The sequence below is a fragment of the Anopheles stephensi genome, unplaced genomic scaffold (genome assembly GCF_013141755.1).
Source record: "Anopheles stephensi strain Indian unplaced genomic scaffold, UCI_ANSTEP_V1.0 ucontig176, whole genome shotgun sequence".
NCBI lineage: Eukaryota > Metazoa > Arthropoda > Insecta > Diptera > Culicidae > Anopheles > Anopheles stephensi.
In genome coordinates, this window is record NW_023405098.1 from 50,001 (window position 1) to 56,921 (window position 6,921).

The following is a 6,921-nucleotide window of genomic DNA, read 5'->3' on the forward strand; positions in this document are numbered from 1 at the left end:
GCGTGAACCCTCTAATGATCATGAAAATAGCATCGGATCACTATCTGACCATAAAAAGTGAACCAAAACCCTATTTGGACAAACTTTTTGTCCTATGAAAAATTCACTTTTCATATATGTCATGGTCGAAAATTTTCTAAGTCCCAAAAAATCACTTATTCTCGAATATCTCGAAAACTACGTATCGGACAGGGGTCAACCAAGGTGTTTTAGAAAGGTCTTTACAAGCTCTATTTAATGAGCCATAGCGACTTTCAAGTGATTTTTTGACACTTTTTCGCATATCGGCATCCTTGGTTCCCATACTGGCCATAGGCCATAGGGCACCGAACGGCCAACTTTTGGTCCGGGGGTGAAATTTTTTTTTCACGAGATTTTGATGAAAATGGCTTCGGAACGCGTTTCTAATAATGAAAAGTGAAACCAAACAGTATTTGCGAAGAAAAAATTGTCCTATGAAAAAATCACTTTTTCTTAGGGTACGGGTCAAAAATTTTCTAAGTCCCAAAAAATCACTTATTCTCGAATATCTCGAAAACTACGTATCGGACAGGGGTCAACCAAGGTGTTTTAGAAAGGTCTTTACAAGCTCTATTTAATGAGCCATAGCGACTTTCAAGTGATTTTTTGACACTTTTTCGCATATCGGCATCCTTGGTTCCCATACTGGCCATAGGCCATAGGGCACCGAACGGCCAACTTTTGGTCCGGGGGTGAAATTTTTTTTTCACGAGATTTTGATGAAAATGGCTTCGGAACGCGTTTCTAATAATGAAAAGTGAAACCAAACAGTATTTGCGAAGAAAAAATTGTCCTATGAAAAAATCACTTTTTCTTAGGGTACGGGTCAAAAATTTTCTAAGTCCCAAAAAATCACATTATTCTCGAATATCTCGAAAACTACTTATCGGACAGGGGTCAACCAAGGTGTTTTAGAAAGGTCTTTACAAGCTCTATTTAATGAGCCATAGCGACTTTCAAGTGATTTTTTGACACTTTTTCGCATATCGGCATCCTTGGTTCCCATACTGGCCATAGGCCATAGGGCACCGAACGGCCAACTTTTGGTCCGGGGGTGAAATTTTTTTTTCACGAGATTTTGATGAAAATGGCTTCGGAACGCGTTTCTAATAATGAAAAGTGAAACCAAACAGTATTTGCGAAGAAAAAATTGTCCTATGAAAAAATCACTTTTTCTTAGGGTACGGGTCAAAAATTTTCTAAGTCCCAAAAAATCACTTATTCTCGAATATCTCGAAAACTACTTATCGGACAGGGGTCAACCAAGGTGTTTTAGAAAGGTCTTTACAAGCTCTATTTAATGAGCCATAGCGACTTTCAAGTGATTTTTTGACACTTTTTCGCATATCGGCATCCTTGGTTCCCATACTGGCCATAGGCCATAGGGCACCGAACGGCCAACTTTTGGTCCGGGGGTGAAATTTTTTTTTCACGAGATTTTGATGAAAATGGCTTCGGAACGCGTTTCTAATAATGAAAAGTGAAACCAAACAGTATTTGCGAAGAAAAAATTGTCCTATGAAAAAATCACTTTTTCTTAGGGTACGGGTCAAAAATTTTCTAAGTCCCAAAAAATCACATTTTCTCGAATATCTCGAAAACTACTTATCGGACAGGGGTCAACCAAGGTGTTTTAGAAAGGTCTTTACAAGCTCTATTTAATGAGCCATAGCGACTTTCAAGTGATTTTTTGACACTTTTTCGCATATCGGCATCCTTGGTTCCCATACTGGCCATAGGCCATAGGGCACCGAACGGCCAACTTTTGGTCCGGGGGTGAAATTTTTTTTCACGAGATTTTGATGAAAATGGCTTCGGAACGCGTTTCTAATAATGAAAAGTGAAACCAAACAGTATTTGCGAAGAAAAAATTGTCCTATGAAAAAATCACTTTTTCTTAGGGTACGGGTCAAAAATTTTCTAAGTCCCAAAAAATCACATTTTCTCGAATATCTCGAAAACTACTTATCGGACAGGGGTCAACCAAGGTGTTTTAGAAAGGTCTCAACAAGCTCTATTTAATGGGCCATAGCGACTTTTTAGTGATTTTTTGACAAATTTTGTCATATCGGCATCCCGAGTTCCCATACTGGCCATAGGCCATGGGGCCCCGAACGAAAAAATTTTGGTCCGAGGGTCAAAATTTTTTTTCTCATAAATTTGTTCAAAACGCCGTCGGAACGCGCCTTAGATCATGAAAAGTGAAAAGAAACAGTATTTTGCAAAAGTTGGGGTGGCCTATGACTTACATGGCCACGTCCTAGGTCCGAGTTCCCGAGGTCGTGTTCTTCAGTGGCGGAAAAAAAATGGCCACTTGTGGGAGATGCAAAATGTTCATTTTGTATTATAGGGGACACACTATCGAAGCGAAAATTTCAGAAATGGCCTAAAACGTGAAGAAATGATGGGGTATGTACGAAAAGAAGGTTTTATGGTCAAACGGTGAAAATTTTTTTTTTATGAAAAATTTTGGTCTCCCACCGTTCATGAATTTCTAGGACCAAAAATCGAAAAATTTGAAAACTTCACGATCGAAAGGGAAACGCATATGTGGTGTTCCTAGGTGTGTACGGTGTACGAAAAACGGGTTCACGATGAGATATCAGGCAAATAAGTGGACCTAAAGTGAGTTATACGGGTAAGACGAGGTGTCCAAAGACCGAAATAGGGGTACCAACTGAGAACGAAATGAAGGTCCCCGAAGTCGCCATACAAGTTATAGGAGGTGTCCAAAGTACGAAAAGAGTTCCATATTCGGCTGTTCCTACTATATGGTTCCCTGATTGCTGCTCCAAGGAGTAGTGAGGAAGTGTCCAAAGGTCTGTTGGGGGTATCGAGGTGATACCCTCGACGGACAATATGCACGAAAAGTGGTTCGATGATCTATCCTGTAGGTCGTACGGCAGCCATACCCGGCTGGAAGTACCGCGGTAATTCCGCAATAAAACGTTCGCCAGACGAACAAACAAATTGAATTAGCTCATCGTAGTGTACGGAAACGAAACGAAAATGTAAGGTGATTAGGGATCCGGGAGCAATCTCGCGATCCCATGGTTCGGTGTAAGAAATGATACGAAGTGTTCATAAGTCTCCTCTGGAGGCAGAACCATCGTAGCAAAGTTCGGGAACCCAAGGGTCACAAAAACTCGTAGGACGATATCCACGAATAATCGGGGACTTGTGGGGACTACCGTGCCCTGACAAGTCAACTACACCTTAACTGGTGATGGTCGTCCTACGGGGACCTTCAGGGAGCCGCAGTAAGTCGCAGGTCGTATGCGAGCCTTGATTGGTCCTGTTGGGGGCGTGCGGGGTGTAATGCCTCGGTACGTCAAATGTTGGTGTACGATGTACATCGATAATCTGACATCCTCCTGAACAACCTTTGCTCGTGTGGTTATTGGCGCTGTGGAGTCGGTGTACTGCCGCAGGTCAATGAGAGTGGTCACAACAAAGATTGTGTCACCTGATGAACGTAGAAAGAGAGTCTGCGGGGACTGGTGCCCTGGTAGACAAAAAATATCGAACAAGCAATTGACGAAGACGAATTCTGGTTGATCCTACCAGTAATATACGCTTGTCTCAAAGGTGTTAAGCCATGCATGTCTAAGTACAAACATAAAGAATGTGAAACCGCATAAGGCTCAGTACAACAGCATAATTCACAAGATCATCCACCCATCAGTTACTTGGATAACTGTGGAAAAGCCAGAGCTAATACATGCAACATGCCGGGACCGCTGTCCGCTTGCGGGCGGTGGAACTGGTGCACTTATTAGTAAAACCAATCGCCTCCGGGCGGCTTGAGTTGAAGTCTGGATAAGGAGCCGATCGTATGGTCGCTTGACCGACGACAGATCTTGCAAATGTCTGCCCTATCAACTATGGATGGGAGTGTAGAGGACTACCATGGTTGCGACGGGTAACGGGGAATCAGGGTTCGATTCCGGAGAGGGAGCCTGAGAAATGGCTACCACATCCAAGGAAGGCAGCAGCGCGTAAAGTACCCAATCCCGGCACGGGGAGGTAGTGACGAGAAATAACAATATGGACCTCTCTAACGATGGTCCATAATTGGAATGAATTGAGCATAAATCCTTCAATAAGGATCAAGTGGAGGGCAAGTCTGGTGCCAGCAGCCGCGGTAATTCCAGCTCCACTAGCGTATATTAAAGTTGTGCGGTTAAAACGTTCGAAGTTGATTCCCCGTCCAGACACGCGACCGCCGCGGGCGCCCGGCACACGCCGGATACGTTCGTGCGCGAGCTCGCGGCTGCGACTCACAATGGTGTGCCTGGCGTCAACCTCGTGACGGTCGGGCACGTTCCCAGCCGGTGCGTGGTGCCCGGGCAGCTCCCATTTACCTTGAACAAATTAGAGTGCTTCAAGCAGGCTAGTACAAAAGCGTCCACACCCGCCCAGGGTTGGCGTTGGCCGAGAATAATCTTGCATGGAATAATGGAACATGACTCGGTCTGAGTCTTTTGGTTGGTTTTGTATAGACCCAGAGGTAATGATTAAAGAAGTAGTTGGGGGCATTGGTTATTACGGCGCGAGAGGTGAAATTCGTAGACCGTCGTAGGACCAACTGAAGCGAAAGCGTTTGCCATGGATGCTTTCATAATCAAGAACGAAAGTTAGAGGATCGAAGGCGATTAGATACCGCCCTAGTTCTAACCGTAACGATGCAATCAGCAATTGGGAGACGCTACTACATTCGGTGCTCTCAGTAGCTTCCGGGAACCCAAAATCGGGTTCCGGGGGAAGTATGGTTGCAAAGTGAAACTAAAGGAATTGACGGAAGGGCACCACAAGAAGTGGAGCTTGCGGCTTAATTTGACTCAACACGGGAAAACTTACCAGGTCCGAACTTATCGAGGTATAGACAGATTAAGAGCTCTTTCTCAAATTTAAGGGTAGTGGTGCATGGCCGTTCTTAGTTCGTGGAATGTTTGTCTGGTTAATTCCGATAACGAACGCGACTCAACAAGCTAACTAGAACGCTGTCAGCAGTGTGCCTCCGGCGCACCTGACGTACGGGGCGGCGGCGCCTTCGCGGGCGGTCGTCGCACTAGTTTGCCCTGCTTAGCGGACAACTTGTGTTTAGCAAGGTGAGAGTGAGCGATAACAGGTCCGTGATGCCCTTAGATGTTCTGGGCTGCACGCGTGCTACAATGTGGGCAGCAGCGTGTTCTCGCCAATAGGCGCCCCCATCCGAGAGGAACGGGAAATCACCCAAATGCTCATTTAGTTGGGATTGGGGGACTGCAACGGTCCCCATGAACCTGGATTCTAGTAAGTGCTAGTCATAGCTAGCGCTGATTACGTCCCTGCCCTTTGTACACACCGCCCGTCGCTACTACCGATGGATTATTTAGTGAGGTTCTGGGAGGCATACATTCCGCGGTTCCTTCGTGAGCTGCAGTTGGCACGGGCCGAAGGTGACAGAAATGATGATTTAGAGGAAGTAAAAGTCGACAAGGTTTCCGTAGGTGGAACCTGCGGAAGGATCATTACGATCAAACAAGTCCTGGGAGTGAGGTTGCCAAACGCATCGTCGGCATCACATGCTGAAGCGCACGCTACAACCACAAGATGGTGTAGCACACTTGGTAGAGTTGAGCGAAAGCAACTCTTTCAAAGGGATAACATACCACTGCCTCGGCGAAGGTCAGTAAACCGCACACTTTGGTAGTACCGGGTACCCTATACACTGACTGATTGTCGTGTCACAACGGGGGTGATCGACAGTCGCACTTTGGCCGTGCTCGGCTCCGCATCGCGGGGGCCGTGGGCGCCTGCAGTGTGGACTAGGGAACCAGAGTTGTGTGTTGGATGTGAACTGGAGGATGGACTTCGGTTCCATTATCACTAGTTCGGTGTGTACGTTAAACCCTAGGCAGGGGATCACTCGGCTCAGGGATCGATGAAGACCGCAGCTAATGCGCGTCAGAATGTGAACTGCAGGACACATGAACATCGACACGTGAACGCATATGGCGCATCGGACGACTCAACCCGACCGATGCACACATCCTTGAGTGCCTACCAAGTTATCTCAACACTCTAACCAAACTGACCGTCCTGACCCCATCATAGGGGGGTAGGCTGTCGCAGCATGGCGTGCTCGGATCCGCATCCTTGTCGGGACCGTGGGCGCTGAAGTGAGAGTGCTAACACAGAGAGACATACGAGGTATGGTACACAAACTAAACACATACACACACACATGTGAGCAATGGGTGAAGAGCGAGCGCGCGTCAGTCGCACGGTCGACCTCTAGTATCAACCAACGGATGTATCCACCACAGCATATAAGGTTATCACCAATTGCACGGGGACTTCACCGGTTGGCTCGGGTCGAGTACACTTGCGGCCCAACGCGCTCGTATCTTTCCTCGCACCAGTTGCAGTCGCGAGACGTGCTCACGCCGTGTGGGGTGAGTGAGGTTAGCACGACAGGGGTGATTTATCACCGCTTCTCCCGTCGCATCATTGTGACAGTGGAGTCTGTAGGCCTCAAGTGATGTGTGACGACCCTCAGAATTTAAGCATATTAATAAGAGGAGGGAAGAGAAACCAACCGGGATTCCCTGAGTAGCTGCGAGCGAAACGGGAAGATCTCAGCACGTAGGGAGACGAGGGGGCCTCGTCTGTCCGATGCCGTGTACGGACCGGTCCGTTATTGCCTACGCACGGTGCAAACAGTTCAAGTCTAACTTGAAGGTGGCCCATTATCCCACAGAGGGTGATAGGCCCGTAGAACGGCACAGGACTGTGGTGGCAGACGGCCGGCTCCATGGAGTCGTGTTGCTTGATAGTGCAGCACTAAGTGGGAGGTAAAAAGTTGAAAAGCACTCTGAATAGAGAGTCAAATAGTACGTGAAACTGCCTAGGGAC

At 47.0% G+C, this 6,921-nt stretch overlaps 1 pseudogene; it reads left to right on the forward strand.

Annotated features, from left to right (window-relative positions):
• Positions 1-5,912: 5,912 nt before the first annotated feature.
• Positions 5,913-6,068, forward strand: LOC118515677 (annotated as a pseudogene).
• Positions 6,069-6,921: the final 853 nt, after the last annotated feature.